Below are 14,309 nucleotides of genomic sequence, written 5' to 3'. Positions count from 1 at the left end.
ATAAATTGTCTTTACGTGTCATTTCTACTTTGTGGAAGTCTTCATCAGTTTTGTGCATCAGCGTGCTGTTTAGTAGCAGTAGTGTGACTTTTACATATATTTTTTGCCAGTGGTGGCTTGCCCAAGCCATCTTCTCGCCGGGCCGTTTTTTTTTTCTGCTCCCTTCGTGGAGTCGGGACATCCCAAGACCCTCTTGGCCTTCTGAGGTGTTCTGTCCCAGCAGGGGTCCGCTTAGCGGTCAGGTTTATTGCCCACTTCCGATACAATACCTCTCTGTTGGTCTCGCTGTCCTTTCCCTTCTCTCGACGCTTCTGCCTTGTAGGAATCGTGTCTTGCTAATTACATCCTTTTCTTTCTTGATACTTCTTGCATTGCAACTTGTGCGTCGTTGCATCTGGTCTTTGCTGGAGTTTTAACAATGGTTCTTATAAAAAGTTTTACTTATAATCATCTAACATATGTCTAGTAGCTACATTGTTTTAGCCTTCTTAAAAAGCTTTACAAATTTCGGCTCCCTTTCTATGTTACAATTTTAAGTAAGATATTTTGAGTCTTAACTTCTACAAGAATCCTCAAATTCGTTTTTTATTTTTGTGTAGTGTCCTGGTGTATAGCATTTTAGTATTTAATGCTGTTAGTCTATCTTTGTTTCATACCTACACCTTAATCTATGGTACTATTGGTGTTATTTTAGCTTTTGTTTTTATTAAAACTACTTTTTTTTCCCACCTTCCTCTCTCTTCATTCTTCTTTCTCCTGAAGATCTTATCTTCAACATAATCTTGAAATATTGTGCTGCTTATTTACTAGTAATAAAATTAATCTTCAAACTTGTACTGAAAGTGTTTAATACTGCCAGTCTTAGATGAAAATAAATCTGCTTTATCTCGTAAAATACCCTCTAATTCTCTTTTACTGTGTTCTGAAATACCTTGAATTTCTTGCAAGTATTCGTCGATATCTTTATGGACTTCTAAAATGAGTTGAGGCAGTTCCCCCTTTTATTCATACCATTCTAATTCTTCATCCTCTTTATCTCACATCATTCTTAATTGTTTGTTTATAACTGGTATTTCTTCTAATTTTAGCTTTTGCTCAAAGGGAAGTGTGACATTCCCGAATGTTACACTACCTTTCCCAATATCTATTATCGCTCGTTTCATTTAAAAAATCTACCCCTATAATCAAATCTACAGTTAGTTTAGGTATAATCACAAAGTTGTCTTCGATCTTTTGACCTTGACATGAACGAGTTAACCTTGTTTTTCTCGTAATTTCCGCAGCATTGTTTCTAATAGGACCCCTTACTTTAATCTTACATGTTTTCAGAACTGGCAATTCCTCATTGGCATTACACTGCATGAATAAATTTTCTGAGATCGCAGTCAGTTCACTTCCGCTATCAATTACAATATTGACTGGGATATTCTTTTCCATGGCCTTCACAACTGGTTGAATTTGAAAGGGTTGGTTCTGTTCTTCTTCTTCTTCTTGCAGCAACGAATCCTCCACTGAATCATATATGAGTCTTTTCAGGAATTTCCCTTGTGAATACGAACTTTCTGTAGGATAAGCTTCGACTGCTACTTCTCTCTCTTTTATTTCCTCTTCTCTATCTCTTCCTTCATTTACGCTTTCTTCAACATCCTCTACTTTTTCCTCATCCTCGTCTATCTTCTACTTCTTTGCTGCTACTTCCACATAATCGCATCTAAATACTCTAATGATCGCTTCGGAACTTCCCTCATTATACACATTGGGTTGTGTGCCCACTAGTAACTTATTTTCAACTTCTGTCGACTGCCCATTATCCTCATTGAATTCGCTTTCCCTGGTTTCCATCACAAGTAGCTGTGCAATACTCGTTACTTCGTCCTTTCCTCGTACATTCGTTGTGCATGACTCTGGTAATTCATCTTCCTCGTCAGTATTCTCCCAATTAATTTTGGTCCCAACACGATATTTTTGTTTTCCTGTCTTCGTTTTCATCTGGTCCCTGCCGATTTGTTTCTTCCTTCTTCTCTTCTCGTTATAAGGTATTTACTTCTCTGTTCAAGGTGATTCAATTGTCCTGGGTCGGTGCGTTATTCCCTTTGGCATGAGCGCTTTCTGCTTATTCGAACGTTTTTCGGGGTTTGGTGGTCTTACCTCCACCTCTTCTATCTGTATTCTCCTTTCTTGCTCCGCTTGTTGATATTGGTTTCTTTGTTGATAATTTGTCGGTCTATTGGCGCTTGGATACCCATCCCTCTGTAATAGTTGTTGCCGTTCCTGGGCGAATTATAGTTATTACCATATTCTCTTCTAAATCCATAACCGGTTCTTTGTTGAAATCTATTGTTGTTTCTTGGTGCGACGTTATCAAGTGGTTCGTAATTATTGTTTCTTCGTACTGTGTCTTGTGGATTCCACTGCTTTTTGCTTTCGTTTTCACGTGCGCTTCGTCTTTTTCTTGCGACATCATCCGAAAATATGAACTCTAGTTCCCTTAGAATACCTTTAAATGCTTTGACGTCATTGCCTCCGCGACCTACTAATGATTGCTGGTATTTCAATGGTAACTTAATCACGCATAATTTAATCAACTCTCCGTCACTGTATGGTACATCTAAGCATTGATTTTCCTTTGCCATTAATTCGAAAAATTTCACGGGACTCTTCTATCCTGAATTTTCAAAATATGCGTTCTGTAATAATTGGTACTTCACTCTGTTCTGTGCTTCGCTGGACCAATATCGTGAGAGAAACTTCTCTTTGAAATCTTCGTACGATCGGCATGTCGCTGCAACATTCTGCATGGTTTCTGCGACTGTTCCTGACATGTGTGCACATATAAAGTCTAATTTGTGTGCTAGTGTCCAGTGTTCTGGTAATCCTACTCGGAATTGATCAATAAAAGTTCGTGGATGTAATGAGTTTCCTTCTCGAAAGTGTTGAAATTTTCTGACTGTGAGGAAATAATCATTGCTGTACTTCGTCATAGTTCCATATGAAATTCGTGATTCTTCGCCACTTTTGTTTTTGATCATTTCTCCCGTCGTTTTTTCCGGTTGTGATAGATCCATTGGATATTGTCCACTGTAACTTTTGTAAGTAGGCTGTTTAGGTTTTTTTATTGGTAACGCTGCCGCCACGTAGCGCTCTGTATGAAAATCAATGGCTGTGCCGTGTGCAGTCTGTGGCTGGTTGGCATTGTTGTAATACTCGCCATTGTAGTGTTGGGCAGCGGCAGCTGGATGCTAACAGCGCGTAGCGTTGCGCAGTTGGAGGTGAGCCGCTAGCAGTGGTGGACGTGGGGAGAGAGATGGCGGAGTTTTGAAATTTGTAAGAATTGGTGTCATGAACTGCTATATATATTATGACTAGTGAGGTAAATACATTGTTTGTTCTCTAAAAAAAAAAAAAAAGGCCGTTATCCTTGGTAGCAAATGCTACACGCCCAAACTTGAAAGCATATGATTTACACTGTGGAGCTCTTAATTTATGATATTTACTAAAATGTCTAATGAAACGACGAGAAACATTTCATGGCTATTGTCCTGTTAGTTGAGAGAAATGCCATGTGGCTTGCTTTATGCATTTATTTACTCATTTTGTTTAATATCTAGTTTCTAACTGCACTGAAGCATTGGTTAAAATAAATTTTATGGATGTACTAATATAAATATTTTATGCCTACAGATCAAGTAAATAATAACTTTATGATGTACTTAAAAAAAAAAGAAGTAGCACAAAAAGACATTTCCCTTCACAGAAATTGCATACAGAATTGTCTTTTCAAGTACATGGTAATATTTATTTACAATAAATTTTTGTGGTGCACCACTTTAATTGCATAGACATTAAGATGTGAATAGACATTGTCCTTATCTGCATTGTTGTCTTTAGTGTAACATTTTTTCTGCTTGAGCTTTGTCATGTTTAGGTATAAGTTATAGCATTTGCTGCGGCTGTTTGCCATTCATAGTGCTACTGAATGTCACTTTGTATTACTAGGTTAAGCCAATTTTATTACTGATTTATTTTTCTTGTTTGTTGCGTATTGCCTTATATTAGTTGTAATGTTGCTGCCTTTTTTTGCCAATTTCCATTCTTTTTTATCATTGCTGTTTGTGTTAATTGTTTTGTGCTACTACATTGCCTCGTCCCTTAGTTTAGTATCTGAGCTCAGTAGATTTAAGTTAGCTTAAGAGGTGGTAGACTATATAAGAAACTAACTATGATGAATTAGAAGAAAAGCATTGAGAAGCTATAAGGAAATGGTTTGGCCAAAAAAGTAGTGTACAGTGGAGAAAAACTAGTTTTGAAAGAGGATGTGAACAGAATACAGAAAGCAGGTTTAGATAGGACTTTTTGGGAATAATGATGAACTAAGGGAGATCTCTATGCAAAATACTGCAGTAAAACAAACCCTGTCCTTTCCTTTCTTATTATCCCTCTATGTGTTTATGTACCCATGTGTATTTGTCTTTTTCCAGTCTTTATGTGTTTAGCTAATAAGATTTATGTTTTAGAATTTTTCAAATACTATGTTATTTTCTTTGTAAATATGTTCAGACATTATTTATTGTGTTTTGTTTTAATGCTCATGTGTGAAGTTGATGTTTCAAAAGTTATTCTGATCTTTTATGTATGTACTTATGTCGTAATTTTTATAACACTGATGTATTTGCTATTTCGATTCTTTTGTAAAGCCTGTACTACTGCAAATGTTATATGTATTGTTATGTTCTTTAAAGGTGTATTTTGTACCTTTGTTATTGCATTCTTATGTTATAAAATTGTAACTGACACCAGTTCATCAAATTAAGTAACTTGTAAATTACATTTCACTGCACACATTTCTGTTGATTATAGTATATGGACAATATGTGAGAAGTAGGGACTGATAGTGTTTGCACGTGTGTTAATAATTCAGTAAGGGACTGGATAACAGCATTGCTGGTTGTAAGGACATTTCAAAAACAATTTTTGTGAGTGCATAAGTGGTGGTTATGGACTTGCTATATTATCCGCAAGGCTCTTCAATGGTGATTGTGCGTCTGCACAGTCAAACAGATGGCTGCTGGCCATCTCTACAAGGACTACAGTGGGTCTACACCTTTGATGACCCACCAATACCATTATTTCTACAAGGACTGCAGTGGGTCTGCACCTCTGGTGGCCCACCAATAGTAATCTCTACCAGGACTACACTGGGTCTGCTCTGTGATGACCTACCTACCGATAGTCTTCAATGTCGACTGACTCTGCTGTGGCCCATTACCTGTCTGCATGTCGAGAGTCAGCACTTTCTGTCGTTGAAAGGACAACACTACTTCTTCAAGACTGCATGGAAATCCACTACCTCCGTGTGCATTTTCTTTTACTACTCAGGCTTTGAGAAAAACACCGCAATTTTCCTTTGATGAATGATCAGGACTGTCTTCATGGACAGTGAGAAAATTTTAGCTTTTGACCAACAATGTGTCGATAAGTGTGTGCATTTGATTTCTTTGTCATTGTGATTATGAAAAAAAAAAAAATTCAAATCTGTATTGGCCACTGCCCAAAACAATTTGTAAATTTTTTTGTGGGGAGCATGGGGGCTATGTAAGTAGGCCGTTTAGGTTTTTTTATTGGTAACGCTGCCGCCACGTAGCGCTCTGTGTGAAAATCACTGGCTGTGCCGTGTGCAGTCTGTGGCTGGTTGGCATTGTTGTAATACTCGCCATTGTAGTGTTGGGCAGCGGCAGCTGGATGCTAACAGCGCGTAGCGTTGCGCAGTTGGAGGTGAGCCGCCAGCAGTGGTGGACGTGGGGAGAGAGATGGCGGAGTTTTGAAATTTGTAAGAATTGGTGTCATGAACTGCTATATATATTATGACTAGTGAGGTAAATACATTGTTTGTTCTCTATTAAAATCTTTCATTTGCTAACTATGCCTATCAGTAGTTAGTGCCTTCAGTAGTTTGAATCTTTTATTTAGCTGGCAGTAGTGGCGCTCGCTGTATTGCAGTAGCTTGAGTAACGAAGATTTTTGTGAGGTAAGTGATTTGTGAAACGTATAGGTTAATGCTAGTCAGGGCCATTCTTTCGTAGGGATTTTTGGAAGTCAGATTGCGTTGCGCTAAAGATATTGTGTGTCAGTTTAAGCACAGTCGTGTATAATTGTTCAAAGAGGACGTTTCACATAGACCAGTCTTATATAATTGTTCTAAGCGGACGTTTCACTTTCACCTACCCTTGCGTAGTATCATTGGAGTGGTACGCAATTAAATTTCTTCCATCGGTTGTGAACGTGTAGCTGAATTCATTGCACTGTACTCTTTGCGACCTGGCTTTCCAGTCTCAGGTATTGGTTTGGTATCTTGTCTGGCTAACCTTGCTCCTTCACTGTACGATCCAAACTGTCTTGAAACATACATTTGTGGTTCCGCATATGTTTGTGATGCCGTTTGTTCATCAAGAATTTCGTTTCGAAACGTTTTTGTTGCTGTGCAGAATGTCTGATTTCACGTATGTTACTTTGCGCCTGTGATTGGAATCGCAAATGCGTAATATCTTCGTTAATAGCTTGTTTTTCCGGTGCTGTTAAAGATACGGATGTGGTTGCAGACTCAGCGCTTGTTCGATCCTGTTCACTACGCTCTTCAATGGTTTGCAACAACTCTGTTCACAATTTCTGAAATTGTCGCTTCGTTTGCGCTTCTATTTTGACTAAGCGGTTATCATATCTTTTTAGCGTTGCTTTTGTGATACTTTTGTGTAACACACTGTTTTCAACAATTTCACGCGCTGTACCTGCTGCTTGTCTAGTAATTACGTTTATCTGTTTCTCTAGTTTCTTGAATTGTTCCTTGGTGTTGTTACGTAATGTTTTCATCTCGTCCTAAGTGTCATTACGCAATGTTTGTACGTCCGCTTGTACCTTGTGAATGTCTGTTCTCAGTTGATTGTGACCTGTTACTAAATTTCCTATGACTTCTTGAGATTCTTTTGCCTCGTCTTCAATATGACTTAGGTGTAACTTTTTTTTGTTTTGTTCTTTAATCTCACGCATGTGTCTCGTGGTTTCTGCAATTTGTTACGTCGTTTCTGCATTCTGAATTTTAATTTGGTTCGCAATTTCTTTATTTTGTCTTGTCATGGTTTCCGTCATTAATTGTAATAATTCTGCCAGATTGGTGGGTCCTATTGCGTTCCCTTCCGACGTAATACGCACTGTGTTTTCGCTGAATTGTTGGTTTGCAACCCATTGCATTGAACTGTGCGGTGACACGTTTCTGCTTGAATTCCTTGTACTCTGTGGTGAAGGAGTCCTGATAACTTGTACTATGGGTTCTACGTATTCAAGTCGCAAGTGAGAATCCTCATCGGCTAGTCTCTCTACTTTCCTGCTCCTCTGTCTTATGCTGACTTATGTTTTCTATGCCTTGACGTAAATTATCCTCGTTATGGTGCGTTATCTGTCCTGTTTCTCGCGATACTGCATCGTCTGTTGTACTGTCCTCTATTCTCTGTCAGTCTTCATGTTGGATCTCTACTTCAATTCGGTCAAGGTCTCGATCTGTCATTGCCAATCCCTTATTTTCTGTTTTAAAAGCGATTCACGCGCCCTATTTCTCGTCAACATGCCCTCATACGATCTTCTTTTTGCACACACGACTTGAAAATCAGTTCATTTACTTGTTGGGTCAGAACCAACTTATCAACGATGTATCCGCCACCTGTGCGTTTGCATTAGAGAGAAAACTTAATTCTAACAATATTAAAATTCATAACTTAATTATGTTCTTGCCTCTGCTAGAATGTCTCACTTTCTATTGAATACTTTCTAACTATCTATCGCTGCAGCTACTGTGTTCGACTATATATAACTTGAAGAAAAAATTTGTACTACGAAAATTTTTCATCAGGATATTTTTCTGACCTAGTTAGGCATGTGGTCGCCCTTCAATCATGGTATTTTACCATCGTGGCAGGGTCGCCATTCTCTAACATTCTGTGTGGTGTCTGTGTCTCCCTACCACTTTCGCGCAACGATGCTCTGAGCATGTTTTTTAGGGAATTGACTAGTTTGAATCTGGGACATGTTGCTGGTAAGGAGATGGCGGATCACACATGACATGCAGAGTTCAGAAGAGTTCAGTGAGACTAGCGATGATATAACCAAATACGAAATGATCTCAGCGTCAGCTCCACTACACTCACTGTAAAAGAATACCAACTAAATTTAGTGGAAGGGGTTCAAGGCTTTCCTATTTTTAGTTAGCTGCTACAATAGCGTCGAAAAAGCAGTTAAGTTTACCATTGGAAATTTTATTCTACTCCTAAAACGTTGTTTATAAATTTCACTATTGATAAAAGGAAATGTTTTAATACAGGATGGTAAAAACCAACTGTGTTCAACAAAAATGTGAACGAATATTCCATGAATGCGGTTCCAAGTTCTACAATGGATCGAAGGGTGACCTATGCCATATCACATCTATAATATAGGTTTAAATAAAGTTTCACAAAACAGAAAACTAGCAAAATGGTTTACAGTGACCCTCAATTATCTTTAATTACTTATCCAACTTGTCGCAAATTGCAGTGGCTGATGTGGCTTCTCAATAATTATATAACAGAAAAATCATCACGTTTCAGATTTTAACTTACGTAGCAAATGTGAATACCATGAGCTTCAATTGACGATCGACACTAGTATTACGTAAAAAGTGGATGTAACAGATGAGACTTCTGCAGTTCTGAGTGAAGTCTTATGCACTAAAAAAATGCGGCATCGCGTACGTTCTTTACATTGTCGGTGTTCGTCGGGGGGCAGTGGGAAACACAGCTCCGCTCACCTCGCCGTTTCGGAAGCAACTCTCTCCTAACTTCTCCTTACTACAATTTACCAAGGATGGTTTAAAAAAAACTATCTGGCTGTGTTTTCATCTGACCGATCAGGCTCTCAATGGTAACCTTAAGCTCCGCCTACAAAAATTCTGTCTATCCAATGAGAAACGTTATACTTTTGGTGGTGGGGCAATGATTGTAAAGTTTGCAATGAAACAGAGACGCGAAAAAGTCTCACGCTAAAACTTGCGGCTGGTGTGGCCCTTTTAGTGTTATCGTAAGATCTATACTGTTCTTCTGAAGGGCTCTATCTTTTAACATGGGCTGGGGGGGGGGGGGGGGTTGGTCCTGGTGGTTAGCTGGCGACGTGGGTGTCCGTCCCTTATCGTAGGGCCTTCTATCTTAGCACGCTTCTGCTCTCAGCTTCTGTTCTCGTTTCTCTCCTCGGAACTGCGTCTGTCTCACGGGGAGAAGGTATGACATGCATTTAGACATGTTAGTATGTGGTATTCCATTTGCTCACTCGTTACTCATATTACTTTGGTTAATGTAATGTCACGACTTATTTGGAGCTATGTGACATACTACTGGATTTGCTTATCATGTCAGGATTTTCATGGAAGGTGTTGGATTTGCCTGGCACTTTACAACTCAGAAAGACGTCGCGACTGTTTAGCTCGCAGTGATATATCGATATCACCTTGTGCATCGACCGCGCAGCCATAGATAAAATTTCTTGCATATGTCATATCTCTTTTCCGCCCATCAACGTCACTGGCGCCTAGTGTATCTGTGGCCTCATGCGTTATGGTGTGGTCTGGGGGTTTAAAAGAACGGAGCAAACGCTGGAATGTCAGTCACCTCTGCTCACTCTGAAGACTGTTCGACGGTATTTAGCCGAAATCTTACAAGAAGTCGAATTTACAGGGCTGCACAACCAAAATTTTATGTAACAATCCTTACGCCGCAAAAATATGAAGATGTACACTACTGAGCATATCTGAGATGCCTTGCAACGTCCTGTTCAGAAGAGGTCCTCACCCCATTGTACTCTACAGTGTTCATGGTGTCCGTTTCCTCCAGCAATACTTCATACATTAGTCGAGTCCATGCTATGTCGTGTTGTGGTACTTCTTCGTGCTTGTGGGGTCACCCAACACGGTATTAGGCAGCTGTACTAGTTTCTTTGCTTCTACCTGTATGTTCAAATGGCTCTAAGCACTATGGGACTTAACATCTATGGTCATCAGTCCCCTAGAACTTAGAACTACTTAAACCTAACTAACCTAAGGACATCACACGCATCCATGCCCGAGGCAGGATTCGAACCTGCGACCATAGCGGTCACGCGGTTCCAGACTGTAACGCCTATAACCGCTCGGCCACCACGGCCGGAATGCGTAACTGCCGGAAGTTTCATTGTTGTATGTCTGTTAGTTATTCTTCAGTGCCGTATTGAGTAGCACGATTTAAAAAAAAAAAGATATCTGTATAATGAAATACTGGGTTTCTGACTGCGCGCCTAGAACCGCTAGACCACTGCGGCCGGCTTCTTTGCTTCTTCAGTGTATATATTACGCTACGCAGAAATGGGTTAAGAGTGAATCCATCCAAGCTGCAGCCCCTGCAGACGTATGCCGACATGCGACAAGTGTGGCCCGTGTCACAAATTGAAACTGGTAGCAGGAATTTCATCTTCCAACAAGATGGTGGCCCTTCACATTTCCAAAGTTGTGTATGAGACTGCGTGAATGACGCTGGACGGGCCGTTTTGCTGCAGGAGTGACCTTGCGCTATTCCAGTGGCAAATGGTTCAAATGGCTCTGAGCACTATGGGACCCAACTGCTGTGGCCATCAGTCCCCTAGAACTTAGAACTGCTTAAACCTACCTAACCTAAGGACGTCACACACATCCATGCCCGAAGCAGGATTCGAACCTGCGACCGTATCAGTCGCACGGCTCCGGACTGCGCGCCTAGAACAGCGAGACCACCGCGGCCGCCTATTCCATTGGCCGCCACGGTCTCCAGACTTGACAGTTTGCTACTTTGTCTGGTGAGACTTCATCGAGAACAGCGTTTACGTGCCACCTGTACCACAGAATCTTGAAAGCTTGGGAGCAGCATCTTACCGTCGTACCTAATATGGTGTGTCGGGTACGGGCACAATTAGACAAACGACTAGAATTGCGTCTGATGACGACAGGTGTCACACAGATCATTTATAATCATTATACAGAAAATTTTGAAAGTTTTCCCTTCATATACTGTATCATTTGTTACGTTATTCTTCCCGCCTTGTATGTAACGTTTTTCGGAACTGTTGTGTAGACTATATGCTTGCTGCGGAGGATGGCCACACAAGCAAACTATATAATTACTCTGTACTTACATTCCTGAAGTGGTCACGGGATGGTAGCTGGTGCAATGGCCACAGATCTGAAGCTGTTTTGAGAGGAAGATTGTATGTGGCTAACCATTACGTGCTTGATGGGATAAATATGTTCCACTAAAGTAATGTGCTGTTTCGAACGTTGGGACGTTTATATCTTGTATATGTGCAGTGCTACCATGTAGCGAGATTTTTCCACAACTTGGATAAAAGTACTGCAGACCAAGGGGTCAAATCACTCCAAGAATGTCTGAAGTAAGAACAGCTTTTTCTTACATATCACAGATATTGTTTTGAAAGTTTACTTCACCCCTCAATAATTTTGCTGGTTTCTTCGTAATTTTCATGTACTGGGACACATATATCGAAGAAAACATCGCAGAACGTGGAAAAATTGGTGTGTGTTACGTAGACGTCAACTTCAAACGAAAACTAGGCGTGTGCATGTGTGTGTTTGTGTGTGTTTGCGTTTGGAGCTTACAGATGCTCAACCGCGATGTTATCAGCTCCTCGCACATATTAAAATAAACGGCTGTGGATAATATAGCGACAATGTTAACATACGCGCTAAGACAACAATACTAAAATGTTCTGTAGAGGAGACGGACGTGAAAATCTGGGAGATTTCTTGTACCACATCAGTAACATCCATGACAACATCAAGTTCACGACTGAGATGGTTGGTGCCTTGCCGTTCTTTGATGTTCTCGTCCACTGCAAAGCAAATTTGTGTCTCAACCACGGCGTTTACCAGAAACCCACCCACACAGACCGATATCTGGACGCTAGCAGCTATTACCATCCCTTGCAGAAAATTTCTGTTCTGAGGACCTTAGTGCATCGAACCGAAACCGTCTCAGATTCTGAAAACTTGCCGAAGGAACTGAGCCACTTACTGAAAGTATTCAATGCAAACGGCTAAAACAAACGCCAGTTTTCACAAGCTATCTTTCCGAAAATACGTAAGCAGAAAAACTCCAAGGAGGACTCGAAGACGTTTGCGTTCTTGCCATTCTGTGGCTCGATAACAGGAAAGACAAGCCGGCTCCTAAAGAGGCACAAAATAGATTCGGTCTTCAGGACTCCAGCAAAAGTTCGACAACTGTTGAGGCCTGTGGAAGACGATGTAGGACTCAGCACGACGGCAGTGTATAAAATACCACGTGCTTGTGGACTGTTCTGTATTGGACAGACTGTGTGTACCATTGAACAACGCTGTGTAGAACATGAGAGATGTTTTCGTCTACGGCACCCAGAGAAATCAGGGTTACAGAGCATGCATTAGAAAGCGCTCATTGTACTGCATTCGACGAAACATCTATTATCACATGGAGTAACAGTTTTTAGTATATCTTAATAGAAGAAGAGATCGAAATAAAACATTGTAACAACACGCTCAATAAAGACGGCGGTCTGCAGCTGAGCACAGCGTGAGACCGGGCCATCGGAAGCTGAAGAGGGAGCGGTGGCCACACAAGTCAATCATTACCATATATCGTGACGAAGAGGGTACCAGTGACGTCACGGAAGGCAGCGTGGCTATATAAGGACGGCAGCAGCAACCACAAGACAGTCAACCTTTATTAGTACATATCGGCGTGGAATATGCACTCCTATATCCCAATGAATTTGATGTTAATGTAGGAAAGCCTATTGAATAGGCATTTCTAGCATGGCCAGGTTGTCGGCAGTGGGCCAAAATCTCCGGAATCAACACAGAGTTTAACCACTTGCTACATGGTCTTTTCTATACAGCTCGTTAAGGCAGTACTCCAATAACTATTGGGATAAGTTCGGTCATTTTCTGGTTTGAGGACAGATATCAAAATTAACTCTCTCCACAAGTTGAGTCACCTGTCTGCCATATAAGATTAAGACATTGGAGAAATATTCCCTTTCACATTACTGGAAAATGCCGAAGCGTGCATTACCACGAGTCTCAGACTGCGTCCAGTCCCCACATTGAGAAAGGGGAGTTGTAGGCCGCAGAAATGTTAGACCTGAAGTCTAACTTTCCCCTCCCTACACCCTCACGGTAGTGGCTAAACGCCGTATCCTGTCTGCAACTGGTAGTAGTTTTTGCAAACTGCTGTGTCAGGGTCTGAGCGATGTCTCTGGGTCTTGTCTGGAGATACCCTTGTTTCGTCACTGCTGCTGTTGGTAAACGACTGGATTTACCGGAAATTCTTTGGTTGGCTTTACAAACTTTCATAGAACAAGTGGAGTGGTTGATAGAAGACAGTGAACGTTGCCATTGCCTTTCTTTTCTCTCCTTATTAATGCGTTGAGCCTTGGCTCTTGTGACTTGAAAGTTTATGAGGTTGTCTGCTTGGGGTGACATTTTAATCGTCGAAGATGGCTGAACGGCACTCGTCTGTCCACGACGGTACAGCTCACCTCCTAAGATGACCTGAAGACTTTGGGACGGATAAGTCAGCAGCCTGGTGGAGCATTCGTGTGGTGTGATCCACCCATTCCTGGACGCTGCTGCGATGTTCAAACAGCCAGCTGGCTGAATAGCGTCCAGCTAGCCCTGCTGACCATTCATGTTCGTGACTGCTCTTCAGGTAGATCACCATCCAATGGGTGAATGTGAAGTGGAAAAGTAGGAGAAATGGTCGTGGGAGTTGTATAAGATCTGTGATAGACTGAGAGTCTGTTGCATCTTGTGGAGGTAAAGACAGTGAGCAAACAGTGATTCTCCAACACACATTAATTTAAACTGCAACTGCTTGGAGGTCAGTAATCTTGAGGACAGCAGAGCAGTAATGCACGTTATTGGCCAACAAAGCAAAGTCTCCCTTTTCTCTCTCTCCCCAGTCAACTCATTCTTTTGGTGAATGGTATAGCCACTTCACACAGATGTGCGAGTGGTTTTGAAACGACGCGTGGGGTAGTCGCGCGGTCGCAGGTGCCTTATCACAGTCCATATATTTTATTATGTGCCGTACGTCAACCTTGCCTTTCTGGTCCACTCAGCTTTCAGTTTTTCTTGGTGCATGTCAACCACGTCACTGCAAGTTACAAAACATTTGCTATAGTTCAAGCGCTTGAAAAATTTTAGATTTCCAGCGATTACCTCTAAATGTTTTCGC

This window comes from Schistocerca gregaria, chromosome 2, assembly GCF_023897955.1.
Source record: "Schistocerca gregaria isolate iqSchGreg1 chromosome 2, iqSchGreg1.2, whole genome shotgun sequence".
Classification (NCBI taxonomy): Eukaryota; Metazoa; Arthropoda; class Insecta; order Orthoptera; family Acrididae; genus Schistocerca; species Schistocerca gregaria.
Note: the sequence above shows the minus strand (reverse complement) of the source record.